Source organism: Capsicum annuum, chromosome 6 (assembly GCF_002878395.1).
Source record: "Capsicum annuum cultivar UCD-10X-F1 chromosome 6, UCD10Xv1.1, whole genome shotgun sequence".
Taxonomy (NCBI): domain Eukaryota; kingdom Viridiplantae; phylum Streptophyta; class Magnoliopsida; order Solanales; family Solanaceae; genus Capsicum; species Capsicum annuum.
The window spans coordinates 100,391,876-100,416,470 of record NC_061116.1 but is presented as its reverse complement, the minus strand read 5'-3'; the positions used below and the strand labels follow the sequence as shown (position 1 = coordinate 100,416,470).

The following is a 24,595-nucleotide window of genomic DNA, read 5'->3' as shown; positions in this document are numbered from 1 at the left end:
TTGGGTAGGTATCTTTATCTCATAAGATATCTCAATCTAAACTAAGGTGGTGGCTGTCCATCAACCAATTCATTACCAAACCGCTTGACATATTCCCACCAAGTGTTAGCATAACCCTCAAAATGAGCCACGCTATAACAACTTTTCCTCTCCTCGAAAATATCATTGACTTGGAAGTTTTTGTCACAAGATGATTCCCAAGAAAGGTAGGCCTCGAGGTCACTTTCTCCCTTGAAGATTGAAAGATTCAATTTGATGGTATTAACGCCTACATCCCTATCTTGGTGGTGGTTCACTTGTTGGTTCCATGGACCAACTCTTCCACCATTCCCTCGGTATCACCTTTGATACATACGGCTTCCTCTAATCTCCTCCTCCCTCATATAAGTATCATCAAAGGCTCCATACCCTCCATGTTCCTCTCTACCATATTCCTCAAAGTGGACGGGACGGTTTTGATTAAGTGGGACTTTATTTGGTGGAATTGGATTTAGTGGAGGTAGTGGCCTTTGGTTGAGTGGAGCTTTGAAGGGTGGGTTCAGATTTAGTGGAGGTAATTGGCGATCGAGTCCTTCTTGTGGGACTTAAGGAGATTGAGAATAAAATGGTCAATTGGAGTCTCGGTTTTGAGGGAAAAGAGTAGTTTGGCTTGCGACATTTAGTGGAGTTTGTGGTGGATTTAGAATTTGATGTAAGGTTTTGGGAGCAACGGTGGCGGAGAAAGTTCTATCATGTCCACTTGAAGAAACATGTTGAGGCGTAGAAGGACGGGAGTTCCTTTGACTCTCCCCTTGATCCAACCTCCCACTCATTGTGGCCATGTTTTCTTTCCTTGACGCCTAATCTAAGCCAAACCTTTCAAGTGTTCGGGTAATAACCTCAAGAGAGGCTCTTATAGTCTCAAGAGTATTGTTATCCACGATTGGAGACGTGGTTCCTTCCATTGTCAAGGTACCTAAATGAGTTACCTACAAAAATAACAAACAATTAGTTCAAAGAGCCTCACCAAAATCACACTCTTTGGATCACCTCACACTTAGTTCCACGAGTGTTGTAAGTTGGCTAGTAACCCGTGAGTGTTCAAGGGATGAGTATGCTCTCATTCGGAGTAGATTCTTGTTTGAAGACTCAAAGAATTTTCATCGGACTAGAACCAAAGAAGTTACAACGAATTCAAAAGATAAAAGCATTTAAGAAACATAGACACGAACAATGGATTCAAGAACTAAGTGACAACCTAGTAGAAGTTTACTAGCTTGTTAATTAGTACTGGGATCAATTAAACGAAACTAGGAATCAACAATTAAGAGACTAAGAATCCAAGTTTGAGCTTAAAATTGACGGTGAACAGTAGTAATGATGATGTGGCAGAATGTAATTGGCCGCGGTCCCACTCAAATTTTAATCACCAATTTGAAATTTTAGTCACTTCACAATTTAGAATGGATGGAATTAGTATCGGAGGGAAAACACAAGTCTTAGAGCCCCTTTTCAATTCAAACTCAAAAGTTAAGACTTGACTTGTACTACTTTCTCAAAACAAGGCCCTTGAAATATAAAAAAGTGGTTGAAAAGTGATTGTCAAGTCTATGAGTGATGTGATCATGTCCTTTCACCAACACGCTTTACAACTTTATCTTACACCATTTTAGATCTATTTTGTACTTTATGTTGGTCAAGATATGAGAAAAGGTGAAGATAACAAGATCACAACAACAATTTTTTTCAAGAACACCACCAACGTCCAACTCCAACCTTCAACAAGAAGCCACAACACACAGCCAAACTCCAAATTTACAACAACAATGTCAACAATATAAGCTCAAACTTTAGACCTAGCACTTTTAGTGTTAGTGAGAAAGAAACCAACACTAGAAACACTTTAAACAAATAAAAAACTACTAGATCTAGTCACAAACTCTCGGCCAAGACAACAACAATAAGAACAACAATTTCTCGGCCAAGGTTCGACAACACAATGTTACTACTTTTGGTAAGATCTTCCCAAGATTTGATTTTGTTCCAACAAAATCAAGCCTTGAGCTTTGTTACCAAATGATACAAAAATCAGCCAACAACACAAGGAAACAAGATTCAACACAATATAGAAACAACAATGTCTCACACGGTTTCACTAGAACAAGATGAACATCAGCAAGATTACAAAGATAAAGTAGATGGATAACTTGACATACAACATCCTAGAATCTAAGAACCGTAACATGTATCAAATGAAAGGACCCTAAGACTAGAAGATATCAATACCAAGCCCTTACTTGGACCAAGAGGAACTCAAGACTCAAGTTTCTAGCCAAAGAACAACACAAGTGAACTACACTAGTTGTAGTTTCGGGTGGCTCTCAAGAATGGAGAGAGAGAGAAGTCTGAAAATATTACAAGTCTTATGTGAATGATAATAATGAACTAAACTCCAAAACAACCCTAATGTGTTCTATTTATAGTTATCTTGTCTTTGTCCAAGGGGCGGTTTTGGAGTGTAGGTTTATTACCCTTCAAAGTCCCTCTTCACACTTCAAAATATGTAATCCCTTAGATGGATTTATAACACATTCACACACGGCCATATTCATGAACATGCCTTGGAGTTTTTGTAACTCCCGAGCTTGACTACGTGTGAATGGTCTTGAGCTTGATGTACCCGTATCAAGGCAGCTGACGGTTTTCATCGTTTTTTTTTTTGTAATTATATGAATGTAGTTGATATATTTGTTCACATACATATTTTTTCATATTATTAATTTGTATTAAGATACATTAATGATCCCTACAAATTATCCAGAGACTCTTTAATTGATCCTTTATATTCTAATAAAGACACAAGCTGTACAAAAATTAGCCTAGGACCTAGAGCCCATAATTATTGTTGCAAATATTTTAAAGGTTTAATATACTTGGTTACTTCTATAATTGGAAGATTGATATCGTTTTTGTTTTTTTGATTTACGTACATTTTGTTAATTAAAAATTTATTGTAACTTTTATTTGATTTACATGTAAGCTTTCTCCGTTGATAATAGCTTGTTCTTGTGTTAAAAGTTGACAAAATGATCCCATAACTTAAAAATTAAAGGTAGCAAACCTTTGGGTATATTCTGTTCCAGCAGCTTTTTCATTGCAAATCATTTCTGGCATCATGCATGAAGTGATTAAGACCTCTATTATTATTTTTCTTTTGAATATAATGCTTTATTAAAAGGTGAAGACAGTATTGAAAAAATACAATAGAGCTAGACCTCAAAAATTTTATCGTTCAATTAACGTATTATATTGTGTCTTTTTACATTACCGTACTGTTTGTCGTCCCAAGCTAGGATGAGTAAAGGAGCATACCTTTAAAATTGAGAAAGTAATCATTTATTATCAATTGTAATTTGAGCAAAAGAAATTGACTAATCATCAAAGGAGGTGGTGCAGCAAATAGGGTTGTTCCATCCTTAATCAGAGGTTTCAGGTTTGAGCCTTAATTTTGAAAAAATTCTTGATAGGAAGCGTGTCCTTTGAATAGGTCTTACGAGACGCGAATTCGAACTAATTGAGCTTCAATATGGATAACGTACACCAAATGAAAAATTTAAAAAAATAAAAAAAGAAAATGACTCATAACAAATTTATAGTTGTTTGGAAATTTAGAACTTCATATTTTATTTGCACTTACCGAATGCTTAAACTATGAGGATGCACTAATACTTGCTCATTTTGGAATCGAAATAATATGGTATCATGTGAAAACTTACTCAATTTTTTCAAGAACTTGTTATATTTAGTACTCGTGCAATGCACGGATATTCATTTAAATAAAATATATATTTAAATTAAGAGTTGTTATTTTTTGATTTTTTTTAATTTTTATTTTGTTAAAATATATGTACTATTTGGAATATATTATTAGAAATTCAAATTTTGTATTAAATAACTTAGGATAAAGGTCAATGCATGTTCTCAGATACCAGTTAAAATAATAATATAAAGAAATAAATGAATGGAACAATAAATTTGAAATTCTGTTGATTCGACTTTAGTATCGAATATAGCTTTGTATCGTTAGTCTTGAAATCAAAGGTGCTTATATTATATATGTGTTCTTGAAAAACTAAGAATTAATGAAGACAAGAAAAAATTTGGAGCGCAAAGATATTAATGAATTGCTTAGTATTGCCCAAAAAATCATCCCTTTATAAGTGAAAGAACACTACTAGTTGTAGACATCAAAGGAAATACTTTTATCCAACTAGAATGCTCCATTAGAGCCCTATGGTAACTGACTATATGTGTCATTCTCATGGAGTGGTTTGATCTCATCTTACATAGCTTCTACTTACTCATCTCCGTGAGTTTCTTTTATGGCTTCATCATAATCTTCATGTTTTCCTATGTCAGTCATAAGTATATAGTCATTTGGAGAATAATGTGTTGACTTGTGCTTCTCTTTAGAAGATCTACTATAAGAGCAAGAGTTAGTTGTTGATCAACCACAATATACTAATAGGACCGTCTATAGGTTCTACTCCCTCTTGATCATTACTAATCTTATTATCTAGGGTTCCTTCATGTGCAATAGATGTATCAGTAATAGGAAATGGATCAACATTAACTAAGCAGCTCATTATTATGAGAATTTCTTTTCTCAGTCTTCTCAATATCTTTAATAGTTTGGTCTTCAAACAACACTGCATCACGACTTCTAATAAGCTTTTTTTCATCTGGATCATAAAAATGATGTAAACTCATCTTAACCATAACCAATGAAGATGCACTGCTTAGTTTTTTACATTCAGTTTTGACCTCTCATCTTTTGAAACATGCAAACAAGCCTTTCTCACGAAGACTTTCAAGTGATTACAAGAAACATCCTTAGCAAACCAAACTCTGTTTGAAACATCATTATGCAAAAGACAAATTGATAACATAAGTAATAGTGTTAAGTGCTTCAGCTCAATTTTTTTTTATATAAATTTTAGCCTCAATCTGAAAGTAAACATCTAACTCTCTCAAGTAGAGTTATATTCATCATTTCTGCTAAGCTATTCAATTAAGACATCTTGGTCGGAGTCCTATGATGATGAATTTTTTGTGATTTGCAATGGTTATTAATGAGACAAATATACTCACTATCATTGTCAATGTGAATACATTTGACTTTCTTTTTCGTTTGTCTATTAGATGAGTCTTGAAATTCTTTAAAGACACCAGGTACTTGATCTTTGGAATTTTAAAGAATATACATAAAGCTTGCGAGAATGATCATTAATGCAAATCACAAAGTAAAATATGCCACCTTTTGACTTCACTTTAAAAGGACCACACAAGTTAGAATGACTAGCTCTAGTGACTCAGGTTTTCATGAAAAAACACTACTGTGTAAAGAAACGCTCTTTTGTTTCCCTGCTAAGCAATGAACACATCTCTCCACATTTTTTTATTTCACACCAAAAAATAAATTTTTCTTAGCCAAACAAGTGATTCCCCTCTTGCTCATATGACTGAGCCTCTTATGCCATAATTCTAATAAAGTATCATTTTCATCAAATTTATGGAGTCACTAATGATGGATTCTTGAGTCACATCTAAATTAGAATGCTTTCTTCTTCTAGCACAACTAATAAGCCTTTAGTGAACTTTCATTGACCATTAAACTAGTTATGATAGTCATCATCATCTAGTTGTCATTACAAAAATTATTTTTAAAGAAATGTCTGGAGCATGGTTGATATTCTAAAGGACTAATGCAGTATCAATATTAGTCTTCAAACAAAATGTGCCAGCACCAAACACCTTAACTTCACCAGCATTGCCCATCTTCAACACTCCAAAGTTAACAAGAGTATAAAATGAAAAGAAGTCTTATCTTAGTGTAATATGAGATGTAGCTTCAAAATCCATTATCCAACTAGTAACACGAGATACAAAATTAATGATATTTTAATCACAAGTAAAGAGAATGTCATCCCGGACAACATCAACAATATTATTTTCTTTTTTCTTTCCTTCTCTAATCTCTTTCTTTAACCTATTACAGAACCTTTTAATATGTTCTTTCTTGCTGCGTTGATAGAATGGATGATTTTGATACTTTAACTTTTACTTCTGCTTTTATCTCTATCTTTAAATTTTTTATGTTATCTCTCTCCCAATCTTCTGTAGATAGAACATATGAACGTTATAATGAGCCTTGGGTTTTCTCCTTACTTTTTTATTTTAAACACCACTCTTAGAAAATTTCATATATAGTATCTTATCACCGGAAGCTGAATTTTTTAAAGAAATATTTAGAGTTTTCAATGAATCTAGTAAAGTATTCAGAAACTAAAGTCCTTGTATTTTATCGTCAAAATTAACACTCATTTCAAATAGCTGATCAAAAACAGCTTGAAAATTATTTATATGATCAAGAATAAGACTGACCTTCTTATTGTTAAATGTCATCAATTGCTTTAGCTAGAACAACTTGTTATTGCATGTTTTTGAAGCGTAAGTGTCTCCATAATTTTCACGATGTTCTAAAATATGGTTTCGAACATTGTTTTCAACTCATTTCATTATATCCACGTACTTGTAATTGGTGCTTAAAATCTTAATTTTAATCAGTCATAGCGTTGAGTTTATGATCAACAAAAATGGAAAGTTGCATCTTCTTTACAAATAGAATATCTTTCATTTTGTTTTTTCATATTATGTAATTACTCCTGCTAAAACATACCATCCTGATGATATCATCTTTCATAAAAAGTTCTTAATATATAATCAAGTCTCTAATACCACTTGTTATGATGAAAAGAGGTAAACATGAAAAATAGAGAAAATAAAGAACACCAAGTTTAACGCGGTAAAATACTTCAAATAAAAGATAACAATCCACATATATTATCAAAAATGGCTATACAACAAGTGTCAATTACAGAGAATCAATAGCTATATCAATAAAGTAAATTAAGAGAAATCACCCAAAACACAGTTATTGTTTTTGTTTGAGACTTAAAACTAGATGATGCCCACCTCAAATTCAATTTCCACTGTTCAAATCAAAGACCAAGATGCTAAGAACACTCCGTTAAAGTTTTAGCCTTATCCAATAATGAAGAGCTAGAAAAAGTGATATAAAGGTAGTTGTCAGAGAGTAACACTGCAACATAAAAAATCACATATATGAAATAAAGAGACTAGTAAGTTAGGTTGTTATAGTTTGTTAGTAAGATAGTGGTGTACAACTGTCAATATTAGCTGTCAATATTAGTGGAGGTGGTTATTCTTTACAAGTAGCAATTACAATTGATGTAATAACAACAATGTAATCAGAACAATCATTTTTCTTTCAATCAATGAAGCCTTGTTCATTCTCCCATATCTAAGTACCATATTATCGAACCTGGTCCAACAGTTCTAGCCATTTTATCATGGTATTAGAGCAGTGATCCAAGAGTTGCTGAAGTTAAGAACTGGAGTATCGTCAACAATGGCAGACAACACTACCTCCTCACTCAATTCGCAGGACCCAGCAGGAATGGAAATGCAAATCGATTTCCATCATTTTGTATATCTGTAAAATTCCAATACACCGGGCTTGGCGTTAATTGGGATCAAGTTAACAGGTCCAGAGAATTACACATTATGGAGCAAATCTATGCGATTGGCTTTGCTAGAGAAAAACAAGCTTGGTTTCGTGGATGACAGTTGTACAAAAGCTCAGTCCAGTAACAATTTAGGAAATATTTGGGAACGATGTAATGCGATTATTCTGAGTTGGATTGGAGCTATTGTTTTATCAAATTTGGTTTCTAGCATAGTATGCATCCGATTCGAAGAAAGTTTGGGACGAATTCAAGGAAAGGTTCGATAAATCAAATCTCACCAGAATATATCAGCGCTGAAAGGATATAGCTACTTTAACTCAAGGTACGGACTCAGTGACTGCCTACTATTCTAAAATGCGAGATTATTGGGATGAGATGAATGCCTTAGTACCAGGAATAGGTTGTAGTTGTGAAGGATCTAAGGCTTCCACTGAAATGCTGAAAAATTGAAGGTTGTTGCAATTTTTTATGGGGCTAAACGAGAGTTTCAATCATGTGCAAAGTGATATTTTGTTGTGCACCCCTGTCTTAACGGTTAATCAAGCATATGCACTGGTGGTACAAGAAGAAAGCCAAAGAGCCATGGGATTTGGTAGCAAACAAATGGTTTCCATCACTTTAATGGCTGGAAGTGGCCACAGATACAAGGGATCAGCATTTAACTCGTCTAAACCTGCCTCTACTCAAAATCAGAACACATATAAGAAGCCACTTTTACCTACAGGTTGTGCTCACAGTGCTTACGAAAACCATTTAACAGAAGATTGCTATAGAGTCGTGGGATATCCACCTGATTTCAAGAGAAAAAAGAAGGGTCAGTATAGCTCTATGACTAGTTTCACTAAAGCCTATGCTCGAGGTAATGCTGTGGATGCAGAGATTGGGACTGTTTCTCCAGGAGAGGGGAGGTACATATCTGAGGAACAATATCAACAACTAATCTCAGCAAGTTCCACCAATACCACAGGCAGCAACAACAACACCTCAGGTGATTTTCAGGCTAATATGACAGGTATACTAGCATATTTATCTAGTATTTTTTCACGTGAATAGATAATTTATTCTGGTGCATCTTATAATATCACACCATATAAAGAGTGCTTGATTAATCCCTTAAAACTTGAGGGTTGTGAAAACAATAAGGTTCAAGTACCTACAGGTGGTAGATGTGAAGTTACACACAAAAGAACCGCTATTATACTAAGAGATCATAAGCTTAATAATGTTCTATATGTTCCTTATTTCAAGTACAACTTGTTTTCAGTTTCAAAGATGACAAAGGATCTCTACTGTTCAGTATGCTTTTACCCAGATTTTTGTGTTTTCCAGTACCTTTACTTTGGCAAGGTCTTGGGGATTGGTAGAGAAAACAATGGTTTATACTTGATGAAGGATGACACAACAAGACATCATGTAGCAGGTTCAACAATTCATACAGTAGTTGATGGTGCAATGTGGCATATGAGATTAGGCCACCCATCCACCAGTATTCCAAGTTGCATTCCTATTGTTCCGAATGGTAGAAAAGTACACAAACTATGTGAAATATGCCCATTATCCAAGCAAACAAGGTTACAGTTTTCTGTTAGTAACTCACATTCTAGTAACATTTTCCTGTTAGTACATGTTGATATATGGGGTCCTTTTAAGGTTCCCACTTATGACAGAAAACATTACTTTGTTACCATTGTTGATGACTATAGTAGATATACATGGACATATTTGATTCAATATAAGTCTGAAGTGATTGTTGTTCTGAAAGATCTTTTGTTAAAAGTAAAGAATCAGTTTGGTACTACTATGAAGACACTAAGATCAAACAATGGTGGAGAGTTTTTCAATTCTCAGTGCTTTGATTTGTTCTCATCATTGGGGTGGTAGAGAGAAAACATAGACACATTCTTGAGGTAGCTAGAGCTCTCAAATTTCAGAGTTCCACCCCTAACAGGTTCTGTGGAGATTGTGTTATGAATGTAACATATCTGATAAATAAACTGCCAACACCAGTCTTGCAAGAAAAGTCACCCTATACAATTTTATATAACAAACCTGTAGTATAGCTTATGTTTTGCATCCACTTTACCTAAAGGAGATAAGTTTGAACCAAAAGCCAAAAAATAATTTTTATTAGTTATTCTGAGACTCAAAAGGGATACAAGTTGTTTGATCATCAGCAGAACAGATGCTGGGTCAATAGAGATGTGGTGTTCATTGAAGACATCTTTCCTTTCAAGGGAATCACACATGAAGGAACACCGATTTTTGATGTTCCGCACTCTGTCTATGATCATCATCACGATCTTTCTCCAATTCCCATACCTGCATCACATGCACCTGTATATGGTGATCCTACTAGTTCTACTGTTGTACCATAAGTTGCAGATGATATGTAACATTCCATAGTTAAAACTGTTGAAGTGCAACCAGAGGAACATTCACTTCTATCTATTCCATAAACAGCAGACTTGAGAAGGACAACAAGAAGTATTAATCCACCAATATGGTTAAAGGATTATGTCACCACTAAATCTGGTGCTAAGTCTGGAGGTGTGACCCTTTATTCTATCTCAGATGTGTTATCTTATGATAATGTCTCACCAGCATACCAAGCCTATCTACAAGCTTTTTTAGCTCAAATTAAACCAAAAAATTTTAAAGAAGCTGCAACAGATAAACACTGGATTGAGGCTATGCAACTTAAAATTCAAGCCCTGGAGGATAATCAGACTTGGGACCTGGTCCTTCTACCACCAGGGAAACATGTTATTCTAAATAGGTATACAAGATCAAATATAGGGCTGATGGGAGCATTGAAAGATACAAGGCCAGATTGATTGTAAAGGGATACAATCAGCAGGAAGGGTTGGATTATCATGATACCTTCTCACCTGTTGCTAAGATGGTGACAGTCAGCGCTGTGATCAGCCTAGCAGCCTCTAAGAACTGGGACCTCTTCCAAATGGATGTAAATAATGCTTTTCTACAAGGAGATCTTTATGAAAATGTATACATGGAATTACCTCAAGGCTTTCAGAGACAAGGAAGTAAACTGGTATGCAAACTAAATAAAATCATTATATGGACTCAAACAGGCTTCTAGATAGTGGAATATTAAGCTCACAAATGTATTGATTGCTGGTGGCTATACACAGAGTAGCTATGATCACTCTCTGTTTATTCAGAGATCAGGATATGATATTGTAGTAGTCTTGGTCTATGTTGATGATCTACTTATCACAGGGAATAATCCCACTCTAATTCAGCATGCAAAAGACACACTGAATAAGGCATTCAAAGTGAAAGATTTGGGCCAGTTAAGATTCTTCTTAGGGATTGAAGTACTCAGATCTGACAAAGGTATCTTGCTTAACCAAAGAAAATATGTGTTGGAACTAATCTCACAAATTGGCCTGAGTAGGTGCAAACCAACTTCAACACCATTAGAGGTTAATAAGAAATTAACTTCTGTAGAATATGACCTCCAAGCCGGTCCATCTGATAATCCAGAAATAGATGACAAGTTGCTTTACTTTACTATTACCAGGCCTGACATTTGTTTTGCAGTACAAACATTAAGCCAATTTAAAGACCTAAATAGTCACATGGATAGTGCACTAAAAGTGGTGAGGTATCTGAAGGGTAATCCTGGACTTGGAATTCTACTTAAGGCAGATGAGACCACATCTATGACTGCCTTTTGTGATTCTGATTGGACATCTTTCCCCAACACTAGAAGGTCAGTTTCAGGCTATATAGTCATGTTGGGTGATTCTTTGGTTTCTTGGAAGTCTATGAAACAGCATACAGTGGGCAGAAGTTGAGTACAAGAGCATGGAAGTTGTAACTGTAGAAGTGATATGGCTGATTGGTTTATTGGCAGAATTTGGAGTGACCTTAACCATGCCTGTGAAGTTGTTTTGTGATAACAAAGTTGCACTACAAATTGCTGCTAATTCTATTTTCCATGAGAGAACTAAGCACATAGAAATCGATTGTTATTTTGTTAGAGAAAGAATCAAATCTGGTTTACTGCAATCAGTTCATGTCTTCTCCAACATGCAACTAGCTGATCTCATGACTAAAGGACTTCTAACAGCTCAACATCAGTTTCTTCTTTCCAAGCTGAGTGTCCTTGATGTTTTTCGATCACCAGCTTGAGAGGGAGTAAAGAGACTAGTCAGTTAGGTTGTTATAGTTTGTTAGTGAGTTAGTGGTGTACCACTGTCAATATTAGCTGTCAATATTAGTGGTCGGTTATTCTTTATAAGTAGCAATTACAAGTGGTGCAATAGCAACAATGTAATTAGAACAATCATTTTTCTTTCAATCAATGAAGCCTTTTTCATTCTCCCATATCTAAGTACCAGATCATCGAATCTGTTCCAACAGCTCTAGCTATTTTATCATGAAACCCCAATTGGAACAAAAATTGAAGAAAGGGAAAAACCCAATTGCCCGGTATGAATGAAGTATCTCAAACTTGAAAAGTTTCATTGTGTTAGTTGACCGACACTTTCCTAAATAGGTGAAGATAGTTAAAAGTGATAATGGAACTTTACATGAAAAATTATTGTTTTTGTTCAACATGAAATTCTCTTTCAAACATCTTGCATTGGAACTCCTCAACATAATAGGAGAGTTGATAGAAGAGATTATTACATTCTAAATGTAGCATGACCATTGAGGTTTCAAGGTCAACTTCTAGTAGAATTTTTGGGATAATGTGTTTTGGCGGCTTGGTACCTATTTAATAGGATTGCGTCCTCCATGTTGAATGCTTTTTTTTTTTTTTTTTTTTTATGAATTCTTAATGAAAAGGAACCACGATATGAACATCTGAGAGTACTAAAGTCATTGTGCTATGAATACAAAGTAGGGAGAACATGAGACAAGTTTGATAGGAGTCATCGATATGTATTTGTAGGTTATGCCCATGGAAAGAAGGGACGAAAGTTATTTAACTTGAGAATTAGGAATATTTTATTTCGAGATATGTAGACTTTTACGAGAACAAGTTCTTGTTTGCCTCTAATTGTTCAAGTTGGTTGAAAATAGAGAGTCCCCGAAAGATAGAGATTTTTGGAATGAGAGGCTTAAATGTTGGAGAATCGAAAGAAGATAAGCCATATGAATCAGAATCAGAAGCTCTAATGGATGAAATCAGACTATATCATGTCTTGAGGAAAAACACGTGGAAGAAGTCCTGAGAGAAGAGGCCCAGATTGATTTTTTTCATACAGTAGTTACTACAGTAAGTAAGCTAAAAGATTTCTCGAAAGCCATGAAAGATGAGCAATGAAGGAAATAATGCAATAAGAGATTCAAGAATTGAAGGATAACGAAACATGGGTGATAGAGATATAGGCTGTGATTAAGAAAGCACGTAGCTTGGGTTGGTGTACAAGATCAAGTACCACTTAACTAATACAATTAAGCGATATAATGTAAGCTAAGTTATCTTTGGCAACCATCAAGTGGAGAGAGTTGATTACAATGAGACCTTCCTCCGGTTTCTAAAATGGTGGCTATTCAAAAAATTTTAGTTGTTACTACATCACATAGCTGGGAAATACATTAGACGAATGCGTGAAATACCTTGTTGCACAAAGATCGCAAGGAGCAAATATATAGAGTCAACTTTGAAAATATTTACATGGATTGAAACAAGAACCACTGTGTTGGTTTGTGAAATTGTCAAATGGTTTGACGAGGTTTGGGATTGAGCACAGTGATATTGAATGGTTTAAAGTCTATCTTCATCAGTGTTTTCACATGAAAGATTTGGGAGGCCGGCATGTTGCAACCTTCACATTTTCTACTTAGGGTGTGTTTGGTATGATGGAAAATGTTTTCTTATTTTCCCTTGTTTGGTTATACTAAAACATTGAGAAAATGTTTTCCAAAATGACTTAATTTCCTCTATTTGAGGGAAAATGACTTTCCTCATGAGCCAAGGGAAGTCATTTTCCAGAAAATGATAGATGTGACCTTTATGCCCCCACCCCCACCCCAACAACACTCAAATTTACATTATTCAAAAAATTTACATTACTCAGAAACATTTTTCACTATGCTTTGCTCCAATTTTTCACTGCTTAAAATAAAAAATATTGAAGTCCAAATTTTTCCTTGTTTCCAATGTTCGTTGAATGTATTGTTATTTCCATGTGCATAGAGGAAGACTTACTTATGTTACTTTTGCTAATTGCATATTCCATTTTTTTATCGTTGTAGCTTATTTCACAAGGTTGAATAAGCTCGTCGTTCAATTGTATTTCTATTGATTGTGGTATCTTGAGATTGTCCTGATAAAATATTAAAAGGTGTCTTCTATGTTTGCTAATTAGTAATTGCTTAAAATTTAGTGACTTGCGATATCTTAATACTCGACATTGATATTATTTGCTATGCTTAAATTAGTTCAGGCAGTGATATACTAGTTAACAGTTAGTAGTATTTTCTAAAAAATATTTTTTACTCACCAACCAAATACTAGAAAATATATTTTTGAAAAATATTTTCTACTCACCAATCAAACACCATAAAATATTTTTCACAAAATATTTTTCACTCACCAACCAAACATGAAAAAATAAGTAGAAAACCAACTTATTTTTCAGAAAAATATTTTCTATGGAAAATATTTTCAAGCATACCAAACACACCCGTAGATCACGAGTTTTCAAGTGGACCCTCTTGGCCACCCATGACCTTGGCTTTTTAGAGAATGGTGCTCTACAGTCCACTAAGTAGGTTTGTTTATCCTTCCCATCTTTATTGTATTGTTGGATAATTATATGTGGCTTGGAATATGATGTTTCATGAAACAACCAAACATATTGAAATGAATTGTCGCTTTGTCAAAGATAAGTTGAAGGACAGTCGTATATCTCTTAGTTATGTTCCCATAAATGAGTAACTTAGTTATGTTCTCATAAATGAGTAACTTAGCCAGAGGCGAATTCAGGATCCAAACTCTCCGGATGTCAAGTGAATCAGTGTCCAGAAGTCAAGAAATAGAGGTGAAATCGTGATTTGAAAATTGAGAGAATAGTGATAGGATTTTTTTAAAATTTGGATGAGAGAGAATAAATTATTTTTTAACAACTAAAATTTTTTTTTTTAAAAAGGTCAAAAATAATAACTAATTGTATAATTAAGAACTGTAATTAGCATAATATTATGCAAAAAATAGCAGACATTGCTTTAAAAAAATCTGTTGCTACTAGTAAAGGTCGAACCCGCGACCTTAGTGTCACTAAAACCACGTGTTACCACTTGCACTAGATATCACTTTGATGTAGAGGGTGACAAGTGTTTTTTTAAAAAAAAGGGCAACCCGATGCACTAAAGCTACCGCTATGCGGAGTGTTCGGGGAAGGGCCCCACCACAAGGCTGTATCGTAGGCAACCTTACCTTGCATTTCTGCTAGAGGCTGTTTATAAGGCTTAAACCTGTGACCTCTTGACCGCAACTTTGGGCCACTAAAAACGCGCCTTACCACTTGCACTGGATATCACTTTGGTATTCTGGATGGCAGGTTTATTATTTGAATATATTAGTGTATATATACCTACATAGAGAGAGTTTCCATTGAAGTTTGTGGGTGGCGTGCCATCCTCACCGGCCTTAATAGATCCGCCCAACTTAGCTGACTTTCTACGAAGGCCTTGGAAGATCACAATATGAACATCTACTTTGTAGTTTTGACATTTGGGATTCTCATGCTCTAACTTTAGGGCGATAATAAACATAACTATGGTAAATATAATATGGTAATTATGTAATTATATTTTAATTTGAGAAATAAAATATCGTAGTCCTTTTAAGACATGATTAGCCTAGGATGGTTTGGAACTTGTATACGGAGGTGCTATAGTAAATATAAAGGAGGGAAATTTTTTCCCACAAATTTCTTTCTTGTTCTTCGTTTCTGCCTCTCTAATTTTACACTACCATTTACTTTTGTTTGTCATATGCAAAATTCAGATGCATACATAATTATCATGTCAACCTCTATGTCATAGGTTTACTTCACACCAGCCATCTCTATTTGCGCGTGTTGAAACATCTTCTTTTATAGGATACAAATTTGAAAATTGGTGGATATTGAGCTGAAAATGATTTTTCTTGAAAAAAGGATGCTTATAAAATTAATTAAATGAAATGATATATTATAATAGATAAATTAGTGATATTATTACTTTTTTATATTAATAACAATTAGGCTAACAAATTATTTCAAAGAAAATTAAAAAAAGAGAGATAAGCATGATATCATTATCCGTAAAGGAAGTAAGCATTGTGAAATTAATCTTGAGGGGAGGTTTATGTAATCACCCGTTAGTTTTTTTTTTTTTTTAAATTATAATGATTTTATAGAGTACTCAATCCATGTTGAGTAACTTTAATAATACAAAGTAAATATAATTGACATTAGTGGAAAATTTATTATAGTTGGGTGACCATAGAACTTATTCACTCTCTAATAAACACGCATCTAAAGTGCTTACTTAAAACAACTTTACATCTTTTAAGTAAAAGTAGATGCTATTGCACCGGTCCAATAATTTAATCGTTTCTTGTCAAAATTTGGTTACTGTTACTTTTTCCTCTGATTTGCAATGAATTCTTTGTGTTGCAAGATTATTTAATTTATTTATTTTTATTTATGTTTTAAGTTCTTCATTTCTACTGTACAAAGAATGGTAAAGTAAGTATTTTGAAAATCAATAATTTTAATTATGTATAATTACATTTATAAGTAAATATTGATGAAGATATCACGTGATCCTTCTTTATAGATAATATTCTTTTTAATCTTCTTTCACAAGAATTTCTGAGAATAGCTACGGATTTCTGATCAGTTTTTTTTTTTTAGAATTATTTAGTTGTTTCTTTTTTTCCCTCTGATTTGCAATGAATTCTTTGTGCTGCAAGATTATTTTATCTCTTTTGTTCTATTTATGTTTTAAGTTCTTCATTTCTACATCCTACTCACTCCCTATGACTAATTTTCTCTTAAGATGATCGTCATCCATCCATCGTAAAAAAGTAGAGAAAATTAAGTGGGAGGTGACAAAAAAGTCTTTGAATTAAAAATGGTGACAACTTTGACCAACTGAGGTCAAAACTTCATTTAAATTATGATTAAATTAATTGGGATGTAAAGTGTAATTTTTAAAAACTTTTTAATCTTTTAAAAAGTGCTCTAACTCCAAATTTCAAATTTTAGAGTTTCCCCCATTTTCTTATCTTTCAATCTATTTTTTTCTTTATTTCTCCCCATTTTCTTCTTCTTATTTTTTTCTCTCTATAGATTTTTCTCTTCTTCTTTTTCTTTCTCTTTTCATTTCGTTCTTCCTTTTTTAATTTTCATGAACTATTTTTATAAAAATAAATTGAAAAGTTTGAGAAGAAATTTTTTGATTTCTTTTAAAAATCAATGAAGAAATAATTTAGCAAATTTAGTAACTACGAGAGTTGGTTCAGCAACTATGAGAGTTGCTTTTAAAAACAGTTGGTTCAGCAACTACAAGAGTTGCTTCAACAACTACGAGAATTGCATCAGCAACTACGATAATTGCTGCAACAACTACTATTAGTTGTTGTGTTACAACAACTGTCTAAGTTGCTGCAAAGATCTTTGTATAAATATAGAGTAGGAATCTTTGTGTAAATAATAAAACTTGAGAATTTTAAAATTAATGTCATTAACACTAATCTTAAAATCGTCACCCCTACTCAATATTTAAGACTTGCATCACTCTTTTTTAGTTTTGAAACTTTTTTCTCACCCTTAATTAATTTATCCAAGAAAGTACTAAAACTATGACTTATTATGAACACTTATTCATAAAAAAAAATTATTACCCTAAAAATTTACCAATTAATCCCAATCGGTTCAAAGGAACTATCCTCGATAAAAGAATCGAAATCCAAAGCCGTGGAAGCCAAAATAAAAAAACACACCAATACGAAACAAACTTTAAATAAAGAATTAACCCAATAATTACTAAACAATCACAAATCTGAAAGTTCTACTGTTTCTTTGTTACAAACCAAATTTGAAACAAAGCAACTAATGAAATGTCTTTAAACTAGAAACATAACAAAATAATAACAAAACATAAAAGAACAAAAGTAAGAACAAGAGCAACTCTCCCAATGTAACTCTCCCCAGTGCTTGTAAAAACAAAAACACGTGCAAAAGTGAGGCGTTTGAAACACTCCCTGATAAATCCTCTGTCCCATCATCCAAATCAGGGCCCTGGCCATCGTCACCCAAGTCTGGGTCCCGAGTCCTGTCGCCATCTATCCTTGTCGGTGGCAACATCATCATCTACCGATTCCACAAAATCTGGCCCAACAATGCCCTGGCGTGGTGACCCAATGGATAATTCTGCTCCACTCGTCGCATCTCATCTCTAGTTGCTGCCCTAGCTTCAATATGAAGCTGCAACATCTTCAGTTCGAACATACTGGCTGTGATCTCATAATCTCAAGCATATTGCTCAGCTAGTGTTGCTATAGGCCCACGAGAAACATCAAGTGCTCTAGTTCTGGTCACATCCACAGGACGCCTCTCCAACTGTGGTTTATAATCCAATGCCTCTTCTTCAGTGTTGTGGCTTCTCAGAAGCTTAGTCAACAATCCACTGAACCCATACCTGCGACCCTGATGGTTTTGTACCTTCTTCATAATAGATTTGATTAAAACCCCCACATTTATCTCAGACTTGTCCTGCATAAGGGCATAAACCAAACAAATCCGATCCTACATAACATCGGTCATGGGCTTACCTGGTATGAGGCAATGACGCACAATCTTCAATCACACACAAGCTTCTCTATTTATACGGGCATAAGGGAATGTCAAATGAAACTGTGGTCCTTGCGGCAACTCCACATCACCGTCGACTTCTCACCACAAAGTACATGTTGATTATCAGCTCACAACGGTTGTAATGTTCAGCATCTTAGCTGAAGCGGGTCAGTCTCTGGAGTACCTAAGATCGTGTTCAAAACATGTGCTTCAAATTTCATTGCTTGTCCCCTGATCTGTACCGAGAAATCAGCCTGCTGAGGATCCCAATTCGCATAAAACTCTCTTATCAAGTGGAGGTTGCACTCTATTGGTTCCTCAAACACAAACTTCATACCTGATTGCTCCAGTCATTGCACAATCTGGGGGAAGTCCCTTCTCAAGCTTTTGTGTCAATCATCTCATCTAGGGCATATTTGGCTTTGAAATGCTTGCTATATCATCTCTTTTCGTCCTCCAGAACCCACCTAGTTCCAAACATCCGCGCCTGTCCTCCAGGAACGGCTGGGGTCGTAGGGACTCGAGCACCAGCCTAAATTCTCTTCCTTTCCTCAATTGAGGGACCAACTTCTTTGCCTTTTTGTTGTCGTCCAGACATGGTACCTGTCCAAAATAATGCAAAGCAACTCGGTCAATCTATACACAACAAAGCTAGCTGATACTAAGCGTGGTAGGCTTTAGGGACCACCCCACACTTAGTTGCTAGCACAAGAGTACTAGATTCTAAGTAAGGGTACTCATACTCCCCCTCCTTGCGAGTATCAACACTAGTTCCCATTACAATGAGGCAAATCAAAGTTTTTATCAATGCAAAAGTTTACAGGCATAGAGAGTAACTTTTGATGCATAACATTATCATTTACTAATCAAGTTCAAAGTTAATCCCTCATTGGGAAGGGCTACAACTGTACCTATGATGTTTTACTCAGACTTCAAACAATAGCAGTTGATTTCACATCATAATTTCCCACAACTTAGAGCACAACCAGTATCAAAGACGAATTCAAGTGACAAAACTATATTGTAGGACAAAAAAGTGCTATTTACAGACAATGCACCAGAAAGCATTATTATCCCAAAGAGTTAAACCAGTTGCTCCAATATTTAATTTGTATTACAATATCAGATGCCACAAGCCTCAAAAATCACACATATTAGTATGAAAAATGCTCAGCCTGGTATACGCCTTAATCAACTCTAGAAATTGCTACAAACACTAGCCTTTACACCATATGCTGCTTAATTCAGTGTCACGACCCATAGCAAGTTAATTTCAACCAACACAATCATGAATCCAAGATTACCCAAGGAAATTTATCAACCAACAAACTCACATTTCAAACCCCACGCAACACACAACCGTACAAGAGAAGAGATATCGAGAATTCATAACTGTTGTGCTTAAGCACGATAGAGAAGGAAAATTCAGAGAGAAGTAGCTGCGTGACATATTGGGGATTGAGAGAAATTTGATAGGGCGGTACGCTAGGGTTGGGTGATGTGAAAGAACGGGGAAATTTTTATTTCAAATATGGCCTTGGGAAATTTAATTCCTTACTTGATTTTCACCGAAAAGCCTCAGCCGTGCTACATCAATATTACATGGCCTAAGTAGCGTGGCACGCTAATAACACGGAGAGGGACTGTTTATGGATTTGGGAGTTTATTACTCCATGCCATGGCAGTTTTGCGGATGCCCACTCTTTTGGGCCTTGGAAAATTTAATCTAAAAATTAAATAAATATACAATTTATCTTTTCAATATTACAAAAAATCTCAACTCGTTAAATATATTATAAAAATTTCAACATATACATAAAATGCTATGTATATATCGGCTATATTATATATATTAATAGAGAGAGAATAAAATAATTTAAAAAGTGAAAAAAAGTGTAATTACTTTCAAAAGAATTGATATTTATGTTATTTATACAAATTTAATTCTATTCATGTTATATTAATATAAAACAGAGATCAACCTCCACGACACGCCAAAAAGATTGGAGGCACACTGTTTTTGGGTCTTGAAATTCAAATCCAACTAATTACGTTCCTCCGTTACACGTTATTAAAATGCCATTCAACTCTCGTGGCACGGAGATAACACACATGTACACTCTCTTGAGGCATTTTTTATTTTCCTTCTTGCCGAACTTTACTTTTACTCACCTTGGCATCGTGAACTACTTACGTAAGCTCGATAAACCATTTGCACACCCCCAATTACTTTCTCCAGCATCATGGACCATCCCTAATCATTAGGTCAAAACATTTCTCAATAAACTCAAAATACTCAAATCATGGGTGTTTATAGCACAATAGTTCATAAAATTGCAAGTCTCAAGTAGGGCTTGATGACCCATAGTTCAATCTCAAGTTAAAACTCATCATAATGCATAATAGATAACATATAGATTCATAATTCATGTAGAAATCTGAAAGTTACAGAAATTTGTCTCAAAATATCAACATACTCATATACTTCAATTTATAGGACATTGAAACTCTTAAATTCTCAAGGAGTAACAACATAGGGTATAAACCCAACTTCAATTTCTTAAGAAAACATGCAAAATCATGCTATTTGACTTGCAATTCATGGGAAACATCAAGATATTTCAATCAATAACAATGGGTGAAAAACACTAATTCAATCTAATGTAAAATCTCATAGATTACAGAAAATTATAGTTTAAATAAGCCTCTGGGCACAAGGGTGAAAGAATTACCCTTGTTCAAAATCCCACATACATTAGATTATGAAATTGGATGAACAAATTTTCTTTAAACTCTTCTTCATACTCTTAAGAGAGGGTTCTTGCAACCCTTGAACTTGGGGAACTTAAATCTCAGCTCAATTTGATGAATATATGAGTTCTTTGATTTCTTTGAGAAGGGTTTTAAATTTGATCTTGAGGGAGAAACCCTAGCTCTCTTATGTTTTGGATGATGAATGAAGTCATTTGCTTCATTTGGAATTATCTGGTTGATAAAAGAGTGGAAAGACCGAATAGTCCCTTTTAAAAATGACTTACAATACTGAACGGGGACTGCGGTGGTCGAAGCGGCAGTCCGTCGCTAGCCTGACGATCCGTCGGATCGTCCGTCGTACGTCGGTCAGAAAAAGAACACACTGCCTTGATGTGACGGTCTCAGCGATGGTCTTTCGCAAACTCGATGGTCCGTCAGATCATCCGTCGCACGTTGGCTAGGATGAGGCAACACTGCCTCAGCGGCGACGATCTCAGCGATGGTTCATCGCAATCTTGATGGTCCGTCATCCTGGCCGTCGTACTTGGGCCAAAACAAAGAGTTACTGTGTTGGTTACGATGGTGCGGGCGACGGTTTGTCGCACATTCGACGGTCCGTTAACCTGTCAGTCGCACCTGGGCGATTTCGATAACTCTCAGTAAAACGACCATAACTTCCCACCCCATTGTCGGATTTGGATGAAATTGGTATCTTTGGAAAGCTATTTCAATTCTCTACACTATAGGAAGTCATTTTCAGGAAAATTCAAAAAGATTAAAACACTAATCACCTGGGAAGTCTCTTCTCAATCTTTTAGGGCTGGAATTACACTTCACTTGACACGCTCAAGTCTCAAAATACAAAGGAACTTTGCGGGGTATTATATTAAGCACCCCACATCCCTCTAACTTGAACAACCCTCTAAGAAAGAACCTATTTGTCTATCCATATAAGTATGTCAAGAAACAAGGAACAAGATTTGTTTATCAAGTGAAAACCATAAATTCTTCTTAGAATAACAAATAGATGAAGGCTATATATTTTATGCACATTCAGGTCATTCCAAAAGACATCAACACCATCTAGGTTTTTAAATCAAATATCTTTAAAACATTGTCTACCATAGGGTAAACGTCATTATGATTCCAAGGAAAGCTAGAAATAAGAGGGGGTAGGTACATACCCTAGAGAAAATCCTTGAGCTTGCTTTCTAGCCTTCTAAACTTGCACCACATGGGCTTTCTATCTCATGCATTAACTTGGAAGTTGGCAAAGTACTAGTTCTAAATGTAGTGAACAATAAGGGCTTGGGTTTGTCACTAAACTCTCCGTCATGATCCCAAAGATCTTCATCTTCACTACTCATCTCCCGCCTCATCACGAGGTTAAGGTTCATGAACTCTCTTTTTTTATGACAAACATCTTCATAAGGAACTTTTATTATCAATCTACAAGGTACACTAAAGTCCCCTTCAACTTTCGCTAATTCCCATTCAATCCTAAGGTCATCATCTTCTTAAGGTATTTCCTCACCACTAACTTCTTGTGTTACCTTATCCCCAATAAAGTAAGGATATCCCAACACCAATACTATGTTCCTTTGGTTGGGACATTCACTATCTTTATGAACCCAACCTTGATATTTAAAACAACAATGCCTCTAGGATTGGCGTTAGAAAATTGGTTACCTTCATATTTTAGTGGTGTAACACCCCGATTCTCGAGAACCAGAACGCCACACGATGCTTATGATCCCGAAGGACCACAAGCTAACCCTTTTTCTGATATCTGTACCTGTTCACTGCATAATATACTAAAATACATGCGAAAACTGGCTAACACTTACCATAAGGTTCAAACATCTAGAAATATACAATACCTTAAACCACACACTAATACATCTGTCTAAAAAGCCTCTACACTGCCTGAACTGTGGAGTTGAAGGGACAATTCCCCCAACTAACTCCGTCTACTAAAATCAAATACTGTAATAACAACATCCTCGGATGATGAGGACTCACTGCTGCTATATAAGTGGCTTCTAAGATGCTCCAAGTTTCACTCCTCTAAACCTATGATGCTTCAAAATAAAAGAACACTATAGCGCGAATGCGTCAGTACTAAGATGTACTGAGTATGCAAGCAGGGAAGGCTAAATACAAGGGCTTATGCATGAATATTTAATCAACAGAATAATCATGAGAATAATGAACGAGTACACATATATGAATGCACAGTTCACAACCACCATAACAATTATAACGACTCCAGATACTACATCTCGGATACCACTTTACTGTCCTCGAAACTCACTACTGTACTGGGGTACTGCATTACTGAATCACAGGATACCAACACTGATCAATCGAATAAACTCACACCCCTGACTCCTGAAGATTTATACTGACACAGAAAATGTGGGAAGTAGTTACATAACTCACCGTGACTCCTCATAAGCAACTGAATGGGGTGCACATAATAATTTGAATAATATCTTTGATTTTATAAAACATGCATATGGAAAATGAAGATGCACATGGCTTGAATTTCATTATCATACTTCTCATAATATTATAGAGAGGAAAACATAAGTAAAATCCCATAAATCATCATAAAATCATCAATATTCATCATAAATTCTCATGACTCATCATAGATAACCAAACTCATCAACTCAAGACTCGGAGCGACTCGATAGTTCAAGAAACATACTCTTATGGACAGGGGAATATCCTATAACCGACAACCCCACGTGAGCCGCGTGGAATACCAACATTTGCCCTCCTAGGGAGAGCATTCCCATTGGCCGGAGTGTTATACTCTTGTCAGGGAGTACAACCTTAAAGCTTTCATAATCACAATTCGGCTCTCTGGCCAATAATATCATCATCAACAACCCTACGGTGGCACATAGGTGTGGAGAAATACCAAATTTCCCTCTCGGTGCTAAGTAATACTCCTCAACTAGCTCAGAACGCATTAGGAAATCCACCACAGCATCACAAGGGTCTATTATAAAGACCAAATCAAATCTCTTTGGAAATCCACCACAACATCGCAAGGGTTTATCATAAAGACCAAATCAAATCTCTTTCTCATTTATCAAATCATATCAATTTGTGGATTCCTAAAACACATTTTAGCTCAAAATATTTTAATTTTCCTCAACATCAACATGGTATCAATAACACAGCATTTTGTCTCTGCAAGCTTAAAATCAATATAAATCATCCCGGCTCTGTGAATGCAAATTAATATTCTCAAATGATCATTCTTTCATTCCAATATTCAAATCATGACAATAGCTTTTTAAAAGCATTTAAGATCTTCAAATCATAGTAAGATTTTGTATGTCGTAATGTAACTCAAATCATGGCTCTTATATCAAGAATCCTCAAAAAAATAATTTCATAGTAGTGGTATGC

At 35.1% G+C, this 24,595-nt stretch overlaps 1 protein-coding gene and 1 long non-coding RNA gene across 3 annotated transcripts in view; one reads left to right on the top strand and one right to left on the bottom strand.

Moving 5' to 3' along the window:
• The window catches only part of LOC107873231, a 71,412-nt gene that overhangs the window by 33,765 nt on the left and 13,052 nt on the right, over nucleotides 1-24,595 (top strand). The window lies entirely within an intron of this gene.
• LOC107873233 lies at nucleotides 17,566-20,723 on the bottom strand. 2 transcript variants are annotated; one of them, XR_001675189.2, is made up of 2 exons: nucleotides 19,327-20,723; nucleotides 17,566-19,018 (listed from the first exon to the last, which is right to left on the bottom strand). It is a non-coding gene; the product is annotated as an uncharacterized LOC107873233 (long non-coding RNA). The 2 variants fall into 2 exon arrangements; XR_001675190.2 differs by having other exon boundaries at nucleotides 19,750-20,723.